Source organism: Otolemur garnettii, unplaced genomic scaffold (assembly GCF_000181295.1).
Source record: "Otolemur garnettii isolate 467f Iridium unplaced genomic scaffold, OtoGar3 scaffold00053, whole genome shotgun sequence".
Classification (NCBI taxonomy): Eukaryota; Metazoa; Chordata; class Mammalia; order Primates; family Galagidae; genus Otolemur; species Otolemur garnettii.
Window position 1 is genome coordinate 6,671,556 of NW_003852448.1, and position 16,727 is coordinate 6,688,282.

A 16,727-nucleotide genomic window follows, 5' to 3' on the forward strand; every position below is an offset into this window, starting at 1 on the left:
GCTATTTTTTGGTTGCAGCCATTATTGTTGTTTGGCAGGCCCGGGCTGGATTTGAACCCACCACCTTAGGTGTATGTGGCTGGCGCCTTTGCCGCGTAAGCCACAGGCGCCAAGCCTTGAGTCCTAAGAATTGAGGTTACTGTGAGCTATTATGCAATGGCACTCTACTGAAGGTGACAAAATAAGACTGTGTCTCAAAAGAAACAAAAGGTTTTTAATGAAAATTTTACCTTCACTTACTGCTTTTGAGATCCTTTTCCTTTCTTAATGTAGACAAAAAAGTCTTTGATCTATATCTCACTCCTTCTCTCTAAAGTACTTTTAACATTTCTTGCTAAGGTAAGTTTAGCTGATAACAAATTCCTCAATTGTGGTTTGTCTGAGAAAGTCTTTTTCTCCTTAATTTGTGAGGGATAGTTTTGTAGAGGGTACAGCATTCTAGGTGGATTATTTTTTTCTGAGATAGAGTTTTATCGTTTCATCCTTGGTAGAGTGCTGTAGCGTCATAGCTCATAGCAACTTCAAATTCTCCTACTTCAGAGATCTCTTGCCTTAGCCTCTGGAGTAGCTGGGACTACAGGCGTCCCCCACAATGCTTGGATATTTTCTTCTTGCTGTTGTTGTTTAGCAGGCCTGGGCCTGGTTTGAAACTGCCAGCCTTGGTGTATGTGGCCGGCGCTGTAACCACTGTGCTATGGGCACCGAGGGTGGATGGGTTGTTGGTGTCATTGCATAGTTTCCCAATGGTAGTACTTCAAAGTTGATCATAGTGATTACACTCATCAATGAAGTATGTAGCACTTTTTCTAGGATGAGTTTGTGAACTTAATTGTCAACTTTTGTAAAGGGTCTGAACATTTACAAAAGTTCTGACAATTAAGTTTAAATATACAAGTTTGCCAAAAACGCAACATTTGCCTTTCTTTACTAGAAGAGAAATTTTAGTCATATTACTTTAAAAAGTAGCTGCCACAAACATTTTTAATATAGCTGGTAATGAACAACAGTGTAGGGGGATGTTTGGCACTATGAAAAAGCCTGGATTTTTATGTTATATTACTTATCTTTACAATTTAACTTTACCTGTTCTTTCTCTTTTTTAAACTTCCTTCAGGTTAATATAAGGGTACAATATATTACATTGTTCTCACTTCCAGGGTAAAGTTCCACTTGTAGAAGAGCCCCTAACCCAGGGGGCGTGTTATACACCCTCATAATGTGCACATTAGGTGAGATCCCACTTCATGCCCTCCCTCATTCTGCCATATATATCTTCTCCCCTCCCCACTCCTGCTTTCCTCTACCCCTGAACTGGACTATAATAGTGTTTCATTGTTCTTAGGAACATGTAATTGTTTATATATTGATTTCATATTAGTATAGAGTACATTGGATATTTATTTTTCCATTCTTGAAATACTTTACTAAGAAGAATGTATTTTAACTCCATCCAGGTAAATGTAAAAGTTGTAAAGTCTCCCATCTTTTTGGAGACTGAATATAGTCCCTGGTATACACAGACTATAATTTGATGATCCCTTCATGGATTGATGGCACTTAGGTTGCTTCCACGACTTGGTAATTAGGAATTGAGCAGCAATAAACATTCGAGTGTAAATGTCTTTGTGGTAAAATGATTTTTGTTCTTCTGGATAGATGCCTGAATAATGGGATTGCAGGGTCAAATGGAAGGTCTACTTTTAGATCTTCGAGTATTCTCCATACTTCTCTCCAAAAGGGCTGTATTAGTTTGCAGTCCCACCAGCAGTGTAGAAATGTTCCCTTCTTTCCACATCCACATCAGCATCTGGTGTGTTGAGACTTTGTGATGTGGGCTAATCTTGCTGGGGTTAGGTGATATTGTAGAGTGGTTTTGATTTGCATTTCTCCTATTATTAAAGATAGCATTTGGGCAGTACCTGTGGCTCAGTGAGTAGGGCGCCGACCTCATATACCGAGGGTGGCATGTTCAAACCTGACCTCGGCCAAACTGCAACCAAAAAATAGCTGGGCGTTGTGGCGGGCACCTGTAGTCCCAGCTACTCAGGAGGCTGAGGCAAGACAATCACCTAAGCCCAAGAGCTGGAGGTTGCTGTGAGCTCTGACGTCACAGCCTCTACCTAGGGCCATAAAGTGAGACTCTGTCTCTAAAAAAAAAAAAAGACAGTGAGCATTTTCTCATGTGTTTGTTGGCCATTTGTCTGTCATCCTCGGAGAAGTTTCTGTTCATATCTCTTGCCCACTTATAGAAGGGTTGTTTGCACTTTTCTTACTGTTTGAGTTCTCTGTAGATTCTAGTTAGCAGGCCTTTGTCAGATTCATGACATGCAAAAATCTTCCATCCTGAGGGCTGTCTGTTTGCTTTGTTTGTGGTACTCTTTTTTTTTTTGAGACAGAGCCTCAAGCTGTCCCCCTGGGTAGAGTGCTGTGGCATCACAGCTCATAGCAACCTCCACTCCTGGGCTTAAGCGATTCTCCTGCCTCTGCTTCCCAAATAGCTGGGACCACAGGCACCCTCCACAACGCCCAGCTATTTATTTATTTATTTATTTTTTGGGTTGCAGCCGTCATTGTTGTTTGGTGAGCCCGGGCTGGATTCGAACCCACCACCTTAGGTGCATGTGGTACTCTTAGCTGTCTACAAAAGCTTTTTAGTGTGATCAAATCCCAGTTATTTATTTTTGGTGTTGCTGCAATTGCTAGAGGAGGTCTTCCTCATAAAGTTTTTCTCAGGGCAATATCTACAAGTGTTTCCCCACACCCTCTCTAGAATTTTTATTGTTTTATGTCTTAAATTTAAATCTTATATCCAACAAGTATCAATTTTTGTCAATGGTGAGAGGGTCCGGGTCTAGTTTCAGTCCTCTGCATGTGGATAACAAGTTCTCCCTGCACCATTTGTGAAATAAAGATTCTTTCCCCCATTGCATGTTTTTGTTAGGTTAATCAAAGATTCAATGATGATATGTGCCTGGGTTCATCTCTAGATTCTCTGTCCTGTTCCATAGATCTAGTGTCCATTTTTGTCCCTGTACCATGCTGTTTTGATCACTATAGCCTTGTAATAGAACCTGCAGTCTGGTAACATGATGTCTCTAGATTTGTTTTTACTTCTAAGAGCCGTATTTGCTATTTTGGTATTTTTCTTATTCCGTATGAATTGAAGTACTATTTTTTAAGATCTTTAAAGTATGACATTGATGCTTCGATTGGGATTGCATTAAATCTATAGATTGCTTTGGGTAATATGGACATTTTAACAATGTTGATTCTTCCCAGCCAAGAGCATGGTATGTTCTTCATTTGTTCACATCTTTTGCCATTTCCTTTCTCAAAGTTTCATAATTCTCTTTATAGAGATCTTTTATGTCTTTTGTTAGCTATATTCCCAGGTATTTCATCTTCTTTGGTGTCATTGTAAAAGGAATAGAGTCTTTGATTTTGTTCTCAGCTTGACAGTTGTTGGCGTATACAAAGGCTACTGATGTGTGGGTGTTGATTTTGTAACCTGAGGTGCTGCTATATTCCTTGACCACTTCTGAGAGCTTTGTAGTTGAGTCCCTTGGGTTTTCCAGGTTTAAGATCATGTCATCTGCAAAGAGGGAGAGTTTGACCTCTTCTACCCCCATTTGGATTCCTTTGATCTCCTTCTCTTGCTGATGGCTAGGATTTCCAAAACTATGTTAAATTGCAGTGGAGACAGTGAGCCTCCTTTTCTGCTTCCAGATTTGAGTGGGAATGCTTTCAGTTTTACTCCATTCAATATGATATTGGCTGTGGGTTTGCTGTAGATAGTGTCTGTCAGGTTAAGGAATGTTCCTTCTAAGCCTGTTTTCTTGAGTGTTTTTATCATGAAAGGATGCTGGATATTTTCAAAAGCCTTTTCTGCATCAATTGAAACAATCATATGGTCTTTGTTTTTGATTCTATTTATGTGGTGTATTGTATTTATAGATTTGTGTATGTTGAACCAATCCCTGATCTCTGGGATAAAATCCACTTGATCATGGTGTATAACCTTTTTAATGTCTTGTTGTATTCTGTTTGGTACTATCTTGTTGAATATTTTTGCATCGATACTCATTTATGATATTTATTGGTCTGTAGTTTCTTTTCATCAGCCCATAGATCATCTTCCAAAATTGATTGTACCTTAGGCCACAAGGCTAACCCCATCAAATTAAAAAGAATAGAAATTATCCCTTGTATCGTCTTAGCCCATCATGGAGTAAAAGTTGAACTCAACAGCAACAGAAATCTTCATACTCAAATAAAATCATGGAAACGAAATAACCTAATGCTGAATGATGACGGGGTCATAGATGAGATCAAGAAGGAGATCATTAGATTTCTGGAACAAAATGGTAATGAAGACACAAACTATCAAGACCTGTGGGATACTGCAAAGGCAGTCCTAAGAGGGAAATTTATAGCATTCATCAAGAAAAAAGAAAAAAAGCAACTCAGCCACCTAATAGGCCATCTCAAGCAACTGGAAAAGGAAGAACAATCTAATCCCACACCAAGCAGAAGAAAAGAAATAACCAAAATTAGAGCATAATTAAATGAAATTGAAAAGAAAAGAGTTATTCAGAAGCTCAGCTAGACAAAAAGTTGGTTCTTTGAAAAGATTAATAAAATTAATAAACCCTTGGCTAGACTTACCAGAAACGGAAAAATAAGATGTCTAATAACTATAGTCAGAAATGATAAAGGGGGCCAGGTGCGGTTGGTTATGCCTGTAATCCTAGTACTCTGGGAGGCTGAGGCAGGTGGATGCCCTAGCTCAAGGGATTGAGACTAGCCTGAACCAGGATGAGACCTTGTCTCTTAAAAAAAAAAATAGCCAGGCATTGTGGTGGGTGCCTGTAGTCCCCCCTACTTGGGAGACTCAAATAAGAGAATTGCTTAAGTCCAAGAGTTTGATATTGCTGTGAGCTGTGACGTCATGGTACTCTACAGAGGGTGACAAAGTGAGACTTCGTTAAAAAAAAGAAAAAAGAAAGAAATGATAAAGGGGAAGTAACAACAGATGCCACAGAAATAAAAAAGATTCTCAACAATTACTATAAAACCTCTATTCCAAGAAGTAGGAAAATGTAGAGGAGATGGACCAATATTTCAAAACTCAGTCAAAAAGATTTAGAAATCTTGAATAGACGAATATAACATACTGAAATAGCATCAATTATAAAAAATCTCCCAAAAAAGAAAGTCCTTGGACCAGATGGTTTCATACCAGAATTGTATCAAACCTTCAAAGAGGAACTAGTTCCCATAATGCACAAACTTTTCCAAAATATAGAGAAAGAAGGAATCTTCCCCAACACATTAAATATCACCCTGATCCCCAGACCAGGAAAGGACCCAAGAAATTATAGACCAGAATCATTAATGAATTTTTTGTTTGTTTTTGTTTTCCTTTTTTTGAGACAGAGCCTCAAGCTATCGCCCTGGGTAGAGTGCTGTGTCATCACTGCTCACAGCAACCTCCAGCTCCTGGGCTCAAGCAATTCTTCTGCTTCCACCTCCCAAGTAGTTGGGACTATAGGCTCCTGCCACAACTCCTGGCTAGTTTTTGGTTGTAGTTGTCCTTGTCGTTTGGTGGGCCTGGGCTGGATTTGAACCCACCAGCTCAGGTGTATGTGGCTGGTGCCTTCACAGCTTGAGCCACAGGCATTGAGCCAGGTTCATAAGTTTGTTGATGGACTCTCTGTTTTTTGAATATAGGCATCTAATGTGATCAGTTTTCCTCTTAAGATTGCTTTTGCTGTATACTGCCCGGTTTTGTGACTTGTGTCTTCATTGCTGTTATGTTGGAGGAATAATAAATTCCTCTTTCAGGAATAATAAATTCCTGAATCCAACGATCATTCAGCATAAGGTTGTTTAATTTCAAAGTCTTTCTGTGGGGATGACTGTTTTTGTTGGAGTTTAGTCCCACCTTTATTGCTTTGTGTTCTGAGAAAATACAAGGTGTAATTTCTATTATTGCCATTCATTTTTTATTAAATCATAACTGTGTACATTAATGCATTTATGGGGTGCAAGGTACTGATTTTATATACAATTTGGAACGCTTATGTCAAAATTGTTAACATAAGTATTCTTTTAATTTTGTTGAAGTTTGATTTGTATCCTAAGATGTGATAGATTTTAGAATATGTACCATGGGCTGATGAGGAAAATGTGTATTCCTTAGCTTCGGGATGGTGGTTTTTGTTTTTGTTTTGTTTTTTTAAAGAGACAGAGTCTCACTTTATTGCCCTTGGTAGAGTGCTGTGAAGTCACAGCTCACAGCAACCTCCAGCTCTTGGGCTTAGGCGATTCTCTTGCCTCAGCCTCCCAAGTAGCTGGGACCACAGGCGCCTGTCACAATGCCTGGCTATTTTTTGGTTGCAGTTTGGCCGGGCTGGGTTTGAACCTGCCACCGTCGGTATATCAGGCCAGCACCCTACTCACTGAGCCACAGGCACCACCTGGGATGGTGTGTTTTGTATATGTCTATTAATCCCATTTGTTCTAGGGTCACATTTAAGTACTTTGAATCTTTGTTTAGTTTCTATTTAGAGGATCTGTCTACTTCTCTCAGAGGAGTATTAAAGTCCCTGACTGTTAAGGTGTTATCGGATATCATATTATTTAGACCCATCAAGATCTGTTTCATACATCTGAGAGCATTTAAGTTGGGTGCATAAATATTTAAAATTGAAATGTCGTCTTCTTGAATTGGTCCTTTGACCTGTATAAAGTGTCCATCTTTGTCTTTCTTAACTTTAGTTGCTTTAAATCTGCTTGTATCTGAAAATAAGATTGCAAACCCTCCTTTTCTGATTTCCATGTGCTTGAAATACTGTTTTCCATACCTTAATCCTGAATCTTGATTTGTCCTTCAAGGCTAGATGTGTCTCTTGGAGATAGCATATGGATGGCTTGTGCTTTTTTATCCACTTAGCCAGCCTGTGCCTTTTCAGTGGTGGGTTCAGTCCATTGACATTTATTAAGAGAATTGATAAGTATGGTAGAGTTCTAGTCATCTTATTTTGTGAAAGTCTGTTGTGTATCCTTTGCCCCATTGTTTTGACCTTTAGCTTGTGAGTGTTTACTTTGCTAGTGGGCCATTGTGTTGTTCAGTGTTGAGAATAGGTGTATTTCCTGTAGAGCTGGTCTCGTTGTGGCAGTTTCCTCAGTGATTGTGTATTGATATTAGATTTGATTTCTCCATCAATTTTCAGGCTTAGTTTAGCAGGATACAGAATTCCAGGCTGAAACTTGTTTTGCTTAAGAATGTTAAATGTGATGACTGTGTTCTTCTGGCTTGGAAGTTTTCATTTGAAAAGTCTTGCTGTCATCCTGATGGCTTTGTCTCTGTAGGTCAGTTGGCACTCCTAGCTGCTTGCAGAATTTTTTCTTTCACCTTGACTAAGGACAGGTTCATGACTGTGCGTCTTGGAGAGGCTCTGCTTGAGTTGAGATGACCCAAGGTTCGGTGTCCATCTGAAAGGAGTATCAGGGTTGTTGGTAAAACTTGGGGAAGTTTTCCTTTATAATGGTCTCCATTTTGGCTTTCATTCCTTTGGGACAATCTTCCTCCCCTTCAGGAATCCCTATTATTCTTATATTTGAACACTTCATGGAGCCTTATTTCTCTAAGTACCCATTCTGCTTTCTCTCTCTTCTTTTCTGCCTCTTTAACTACCTGGATTAATTTGACAACTTTATCCTCTAGCTCTGAGGTTCTTTCTTTTCCATGGTCTAACCTATTTTTGATACTTTTTACTACATCTTTACATTCCCTGATTGTTTCCTTCATTTCCTTAAGCTCCGTCTTCTCCTTTCTATATTCTACAGATCTCTCGTCTGACTTTTGGTTCTGTACTTTCCATTTTCTCTTTCATTCCTTTTATTGTGTTTATTTTCTATATTTTAAATTCCCTTTCTGTCAAGTCCACTAATTAGTTATAGGCGGAGTCCTCTGCAGTATCTGCCTCAGGGTCCTCTGTTTTAGTTTTTCATGTTGCCCCAATTTTTCAGTTGGTTCCTCCTCATGTGTTCCTTCTTCTTATTCCCCTCTTTGTCCTCCTTTTTCCTTCTCACTGCCCGTATTATTTCAAACAGAAGTCCTTGATCTTGATGACAGAATTTAGCAATATGTGGCCAGGACACCTGGTAGTGCTGTGGTGGTCTGGTCTGGTCTGGTCTGGTCTGGTCTTGTCTTTTCTTTTCTTTTCTGTCTTTCTCTCTCTCTGTGTTTCTCTCTCTGTCTTTCTCTCTGTCTTTCTTTCTTTCTTTAGTTTTTGGCCAGGGCCAGGTTTGAACCCACCACCCCTGGGGCTGGTGCCCTACTCCTTGAGCCACAGGCACTGCCCTTGTTTGTTTGTTTTTTTTCTTTAAGGAAACAGCACAGCCATTAACCTCTGTGGTCCTTATTCCAAACTTAATTGCCTTCATTGATTGCCTGATTGTTTTCCTCAGCATTCAGATCTTGCTGTGTTGGGATCTTAAAGCTCACAAGAATCCTTCAGGGACATGTCTCACGGTGCCCCCTGACCCCAGTTTCTATGGGGTGTAGGAGTCCCTCAGCTTGTCCCCAGAGTGGAGTTCTGATCCCAGCAGATGGAATTAAGATGGTTGTGCCTTAGGCCCCTGCAATGGCAACTCCCTGGTGGCGGAGAACTTGTCAGTATGGCTGCTGTGCCAGCCACCAAACCTATGGCAAATCTACTCCAACTGGCATTCAAATCTGCTTGCTGTATACTGTTTGAGCTGCCCACCGTTTCAAGCTTTCTACTCAATGTAAAGCTTCCCCCAATAACTGAAATCTCTGGAAAGGCTTCCTCCCATACCACACTTCTTGCCTTATTCATCAGATTTCCTGCTCTGGATCGTATGCTGTATCCACCTCACCACCTCCTTACTGTGTTCCCTGAGTTATGACTCTGAGTAAGGTCCCCATGTCAGATATGGCTGGGTTCTCTCTTTTTCCCCAGTCATTCTAGGAGAGCTTAGCTGAATGATCCTTCTGATTCACTGTCTTGTTCTGTCATAGATTTTTGTTTCTAACATAGTCCTAATGCATTTTGGCTTTACACACCCCCCTCCCCAAGTTAGAGTCTCAACCTGTTGCCCTGGGTAGAGTGCCATGGTGACAGCAACCTCCAATTCTTGGGCTCAAGTGGTCCTCTTGCCTCAGCTTTTTTTTTTTTTTTTTTTTTGCCCCAGTAGAGATGGGGTCTTGTTCTGGCTCAGGCTGGTCTTGAACCTGTAAGCTCAATAGTCCACCTTGCCTCAGCCTCCCAGAGTGTCAGGATTACAGGTGTGAACCCCCATGCCTGGCCTCCACCACATTTTTAATGTTGTGGATATATTAGTTTTCAGTAAGCTTCAAATGCTTCCAGAAAATATAATTGTCAGGAGGCAGATTTTTTTTTTTTTTGGACACAGAGTCTCACTGTGTCATCCTTGGTATAGTGCTGTGGCATCACAGCTCACAGCAACCTCAAACTCTCAGGCTTAAGCAATTCTCTTGCACCAGCCTCCCAAGTAGCTGGGAGTACAGTTGCCTGCCACAACGCCTGGCTATTTTTTGGTTGTAGTGGTCATTGTTGTTTGGCAGGCCCGGGCTGGTTCAAACCTACCGGCTCTGGGTATGTGGCTGGTGCCCTACCCACTGAACTACAGGCACTGAGCCTGAAGGCAGAATTGTTTTGACCTCCTTATTGAAAAGGAGGAATGGACATGGTTATACAATTTCTAGATAGGTTGTTTTTGAAGTTTTAGTGTAGAGGAAGCGTGGTCCTTTTTGCAGCGATTAAGGAAGCTAGGAGGAGCTAAATAATTGATCTCTTTATTCTGATTACTTCCCATTGTACAATTTAATAATTTGTGATCTGACATCAAGAATTAGATACCAGTAGGTGAGATGGTCACGTAAATAAATAAAATAGAGTGTGTGAACATACATGGAGATATTAACAGCACATTGCTATACATACTTAAGGTATTGAACTAAATGCATTTCATATATTATTTTTTTCGGCCCTTTTTTGAAATAGGGTCTGTTACCTGGGTTAGAGTGCAGTTGGCATCATCACAGGTAGCCACAGCGTTACACTCCTGGGCTCAAGGGTTCCTTCTCCTTTTGAGTAACTGGGACTACCACCTCTCGATAGTTTTTCAAGTTTGTTAGAGATGGGGTCTTGCTGTCAGGCAAGTCTCAAATTTCTGGTCTTGAGCAATACTGGGCCCATGTGGGCCTCCTGAAGTGCAAGGATTAAAGGTGTGAGCCACGATGTGTGGTCCTGTGAAGACAGTTTTATACTAGATGGTATTATTAGGTCATTTAATGTGAATATGTCTGAATTTGAATCAAAAATTGAATTTATTGTATCTCAAACAAGAAGTGGTATAATTAACCAGCTTGTGCACCTAAGCTGTTGATACAGTGTTGCCATCTTAACAGTAGCTAGTATATTCTAGCAGTGAAGAAGCCTGGAGAGCATGTGCCATTAAAATCACAAAGGGCCTTTTCCAGAGATTGTCCAGAATCGAGTATTTTTCCTTCCAAGAAGTGGTCCAAAGCCTGGAATAAGTTGTTGCCTGTTGATACAGGGTCTGGTGAATATGTTAGGTGACAAAGTTTCCAAGTCCAATTTCTGTAGTTTTGAGCAGCATTGTTTCTGTGTCAGTTTGTTTTACAAGAAGATTGGCTTGTCTCTGTTGACCAGTCTTGGCTGTGTAATCACAAGCATCCTCGTCATTTCATTCAGTTGCTTGCAGTAGACTGTTATAATTGATTCGCCCAAGTTTTATGAAACTGTAGTGGGTAATGCCATCCCTGGACTATCAAACAGAGACTGTTAGCTTTTTGTGATCAATATTAAGTTTGGGACTTTATTTCATTTTTTTTTTTTTTTTAAAGACAGAGTCTTACTATGTGGCCCCTGGTAGAGTGCTGTGGCATCATAGCTCACTGTAACCTTAAACTCTTGGGCTTAAGTGAGTCTCTTGCCTCAGCGTCCCAAATAGCTGGAAATACAGGCGCCTGCTACAACGCCCAGCTGTTTGTTGTTATTATTGTTGTTGTTTGTAGCAGCCCAGGGCTGGATTTGAACCCGCCAGCCCTGGTGTTTATGGGCCAGGGCCCTAACCACTGAGCTATGGCGCTGCGTCAAGGTCCTGTATTTCAGTACTTCATTTGTATCCACCCATTATGCCAATCTTCTTTTTTTCTTTTCTTTTTGGAGACAGTGTCTCACTTTGTCATCCTGGATGGCATGATAGCTCACAGCAACCTCAAACTCTTGGGCTTAATCAATCCTTTTCTCTCGGCCTCCTGAGTAGCTAGAAATACCGGCATACACTCTAATAGCTGTTTAGTTTTTCTATTTTTAATAGAGACAGGGTCTTAACTCTTGCTCAGGCTAGCCTTGAACTCCTGAGCTCAAGCAATCAATCTACTTACCTCAGCCTCCCAGAGTGCTAGGATTATAGGTGTGAGCTACTGTGCCCAGCCTAAAAGAATCCATTTTTCATCACATATAACAATACAGTGTAGAAATGGTTCCTCTATATGTTGTGACAGCAAAAAAGGGGTAAACTTGAAAAGGATTTCTCTTTTCATGTAGAACCCATCTATGCACCTTTTTTACCTTGCTGAGTAGTTTTAAATGATCCAGTACTGTTGGGATATTAATGTTAGACCTTGCCGCTAAGTCCCTTGTTGGTTGAGATGGATTTGCTTCTAGTACAGCTTTTAGCTAGCTCATCATTATCCACCATGGTCTTAGGTTGTCCCCATGGCTCATTTTCAAGATTGAAATCACCTTAAGGGAACTTCTCAAACCATCGATATATTGTGCATTCATTAGCCACATACTTCCCAAACACTTTCTTGATATTTTGAGCTGTCTGTATCGTATTGGTTCCACAACAGAAGCCATACTCACTAAAAACATGAATTTTTGACTTAACCCATCACTTCATAAAAGTTGCTCTGAAAAGAATTTTTGAAAGATAATCACAAACCAAAATGTGTGTTTGAAAGAATGAGGTTGTGCCTTCCCAATTAAGTCAAACAACAAGAAGTGTCAGTGTGAAGTGTCAGAAGTGTCAATATGAAATGTCATAGATATCAGCTGTCAAACTTAGTACTTATCTTTCTTTCTTTCTTCTTTTTCTTCTTCTTCTTCTTTTTTTTTTTTAAAGAGACAGTCTCACTGTGTCGCCTTCGGTAGAGAGCTGTGGCATCACAGCTCACAGCAACCTCCAGCTCTTGGGCTTAGGTGATTCTCTTGCTCCCACCTCCTGAGTAGCTGGGACTACAGGTATAGCCCACCACAATGTCCGGCTATTTTTTTTGTTGCAGTTTGGCTGGGGCCAGGTCCCGAGCCCGCCACCCTCGGTTTATGGGGCATGTGCCCTCCCTACTCACTGAGCCACAGGCACCGCCCAAGAAATCAGACCTTTTTTTAACCTAATATCTATCTTTTAAATGATGAGTATACTGTGAAATTGAGAGGAGGTTTGAGTGATTTGCCAAGGTCACGTTGCTAGCATATGGCAATGCAAATTCTAGACTGTTAGTTTCTAAGCCTTTGATTTTAACTAACACAGCAAACAGCTTTTGCTGTTAAACTTTTTCATGTCATAGAATCAACTATTTAGGATTAAATAAGAGCCATGAGAGGTGGAAAATTAAAGGCTTAAAAGCAGATATGAAGTATAATTATGTAAAGGCAGGGGTAGATCTAATTTGTCTAGCACATAGGTGATGCTGTTAAATAAAGTATGCAGTCTCTTTCAAACTTCCATGTTACTAGGATTAGTGAAGTTACCGCTGCACATGTGCCACCTAGTGGTTAGAGATGAACCACAGGTAGTGGCTACAGATAAAATTGCTACCTCCCTATCTTTAAAAGTGCTCTCTACCTTTCTGGCTTTTGAGCATTTTGTGATCAAGTGGAATTGTCTGTGTTTTAAGTCAAGTTCAAAGTAAGGAGAAAGATATGGTGGGGATTTTGGATCAAAGAAAGGCATCACATTGAAATTTTTTAAATGTAAAAGGTCTTGCAATTCTAGTTTTGGATGGACTTCAGGCAGTTTGAACTAATTCTGCCTCAAGGAAGACAGAAACTCAGCAAAGTGGCTAGTAGCCAGTCCTGGACTGTTTTCTTGGTTGAATGGCTAGCTGCTGGTTCTGTGCAAAGCATAGTGTAGTGCTCAGTGGTGCATTTTTTAGTAATGAACTGGATAACCAACTACTAGCATCAGGATTACTCTCTCAGTTATCACTGGATTCACAGTCCTTTCATCTCAAGCATTACTGGATGGCTTATCTGCTTGGATTCCGGGTCAGCATTATTTTCAGTCAGAGCAGTCTGTTTCACATTCTGCAGCCAAACTCTTAATATTTTGAAGACTAGGACTAGGAGAAGAGAGTCACAAACACTAGTTTAATTGTCCTGTCTTGATTTCGACAGTAGTAAGTTCTAACTTATTCTGCCATTAAGAGTGATGGTTAAAGACATGTTTTGTTATTACCTATGGTTTTACATATTTAGTGATAGCTTTTTTGTTTCTGTTCTGTGGCTGGAACAGCTCCTACTTAGGAAGCAGTCATAAGATTCTTCCCTTTTGAAGCAGAAAAGACTAACAAAATCTAACCAAAAATAAAAGCAAATTCATGTGTCTCTACTGTTTCTTTAAGCAGATCCAGGTTAGGATCATGGGCACAGCCAATATTAATAATAGATAGAGAAGAACGAGAACAGGATGAACTCTCAGAACCTGCCCTCTTATTATCTTCTTTGTGGGTCAGGCTTGGTCCTGATACTGTTTCTTTCTTTTCTTTTTTTAAACAGTTTTTTTTTTTTTTTTAAACGGAACACTTTATGTATTTGCATGTCATTCTTGCACAGGGCCATCCCAATCTTGTCTGTATCATTCTAGTTTTTTAGTATATGCTGCTGAAGAAAATCTTGATAGTATTTCTTTTTTTTTTGAGACGGAGCCTCAAGCTATCCCCCTGGGTAGAGTGCCGTGGTATCACGCTCACAGCAACCTCCAACTCCTGGGCTCAAGGGAGTCTCCTGCCTCAGCCTCCCAAGTCGCTGGGACTACAGGCGCCCGCCACAACGCCTGGCCATTTTTTGGTTGCAGCCATCATTGTTGTTTGGCGGGCCCGGGCTGGGGATTCGAACCCGCCACCTTAGGTGTATGTGGCTGGCGCCTTAGCCGCTTGAGCGACACGCCGAGCCGATAGTATTTCTTTAAAAAAGTAATCCTTATGTTCGCAGTGTTTTCTACCCTCTAAAATGCAGCAAACCTGTTATCGAAAGGTTGTGTATCTGAAAACCCACCAACCTACTATTAACATTTATCTTTAACTTTATCATCTCTTTGTGGTTCTAAGTTGAGAGATAGAGAAACAGACACTGTCGTACTTGTTTCCCCTTTGTTGTAAGCAATGCAACTTCCCTAAGAAAACTTAAAAAGTGTTGTACGTTTTCTTTTATGAGGACGGAAAGAAGGGAAAAACGTAGACTGTTGTACTCTTTGTCAGGAGAAGAAAAATTTTTTATTAGAAGTCATGTGGAAGATAGCAGCATAGTAAAAGAAAGCAGACAGGTTACACCTATTGGAGGGAACAATTTGGAAGTGGGGGATAAAGGGCACTGGCTTTTGGAAGGAAAGTATTCCCAAAGGCATGTAATTTCTCCTTACTCAGCTCATTTGGCTCATTGTATGTAAACTTTCAAGGCACTATTCTTATTTCTCCTTTACATTTCTCATTTCTTTTTCTCTTACCCTAATATTAAGAATGGTACAAAAATGGCACATATGTTCTGGGCTTCTCTTGAGTAGAAATGAAGTGCTTATAAAGATATTTTTACATATGGTTATTTTATAGTACTTTGATATAATAGGCAGACAGAGAGATTCTTTAGCAGAATTCTGTTCCTTTCTATGATTGGTTGTCAAACGCACTAGAGACCAGGCAACACAAAATAACCTCTGCCTCATTCCAGATGCTTTCCTCAGAGGTTCAGCCTCTGTAGGCATAGTCTGCTTTCCAAAGTCACAGTTATAGCAAATATTTTAATATAGTATACAAAAGAGTCAATTTTCAGAATCTATTGTGTCTGATGGCCAGATGGCCAAGACATTTATTTTAAGGTTTTGTTGTAGCAGTTCCCTACTCTTGATATCATTTTTTGTATTAAATAGGGCATGGTTAAACTGCTATGACAGAGAACTCCCAGTATAGCAGTACTTAACTAAAACAAATTAATCTTTCTTTCATGTAGTATTTTTGAGGGTGGACAGGCTCAGCTGATGTTCTTTTCTCCATGTGGTTTTTCGTAGACCTAGGTTTCTTCCAAATGTAGGAAGTGTTGCCTTCTGTGACTTTGTTGCTTATGAGTTTCTGTCATGTCTTTTTCAGTCTGTCCAAAAGTGGAGTATAATTTAATTCAGAGCAAATCACTTCCTTTCAGGTGGTGAAGTTACACAGTCATTTCTGGCCATATTCTGTAGGTTAGAACTTCCCACGCTTGGCTGTGAGGAAGGTTGGGAAACTCTCTTTAGCTGAGCAGTTATGTGCCTTACTTACTGGCTAATATGGAGGAAGGAGAATATGGAATTTGTCTACATATGCTACAGGTTTATGTGCATTATTTTCATCTTTGGAGTTCTTTATACCTTCTGGATGTAAATAACCTTTTTGGGATGCAGATTGTATGTGTTTTGTCTAATCTGTGACATTTTGATTTTGTTTATCAGGTCTTTTGTCATACAGAAATTTAAAATTCCATTTTAGGATCCTTTTTGATGCATATTTATGTATTTATAGATTGGATTGTAGGTTCTGTATCAATTTTGTCTTTAGGATAGATAGGTCCCACAAGCACTTAATTTATGGTGAACTTTTCCATTTCAGTTTTAAAAAGAGAAAGAAAAATCATTACCATCATTGTTATTATTTTTTTTGAGAGAGAGTCTTTGTCGCTCTGGGGTCGAGTGCTGTGACATCATAGTTCACAGCAACCTCAAACTCTTGGGCTCAAGTGATCCTCGTGTATCAAGCTTCCTGAGTAGCTGCAATTATAAGGCACCTGCCACAACACCCAGCTAAATTCTCTCTCTCTCTCTCTCTCTCTTTTTTAGTAGAGATGGGGTTTTGCTTTTCTTAGGCTGGTCTTGGGCTGAAAACAATCCCATCATTTCAGCCTCCCAGAAGGGTAGGATTATAGGCATCAGCCACTGCGCCTCACTAAAAACATTAAATACAAAAACCAAAACCACCAGATGCCCCATGTTGCCAATTAATAGGATTTATAATTTGATAGAATTTACAATTAATGGTAGTTTTAATGAATAATTATCAAATCATTCATTTTTCAAAATATTTTCCTAAAATTTATTTTATTTGATCTAGAAGGTAGACACAAAAATAGGGTAGTCAGATGGAAGTGCTGATCTGAGAGATAAGAGAAATATTTTGGTATGAAATTTAATGGTCAAACTGCTAGATATATTTAGAATGTAGTAAAAAATTGGTCTGGGACACAGGAGAGGAGTTAGTGCTAGAGATGTTGACTTAAAAATCATAAAGTCCAAAGGAGATTGTTGAAACCTGTTCTTCAAAGAAGAACATTAAAGGACACATAGAAGGTTGAACTTGTGGCTCGGCGCCTATAGCTCAACCGGCTAAGGCGCCAGCCACG

The 16,727-nt window shown here is 39.9% G+C and overlaps 1 protein-coding gene and 1 non-coding gene across 7 annotated transcripts in view; one reads left to right on the forward strand and one right to left on the reverse strand.

Annotated features, from left to right (window-relative positions):
• Window positions 1–16,727, forward strand: part of KMT2C (lysine methyltransferase 2C) — a 218,552-nt gene that overhangs the window by 14,814 nt on the left and 187,011 nt on the right. The gene's annotated exons all lie outside the window — the stretch shown is intronic.
• On the reverse strand, window positions 13,875–13,978 carry LOC111726086. The gene has a single exon (XR_002773969.1). It is a non-coding gene; the product is annotated as a U6 spliceosomal RNA (small nuclear RNA).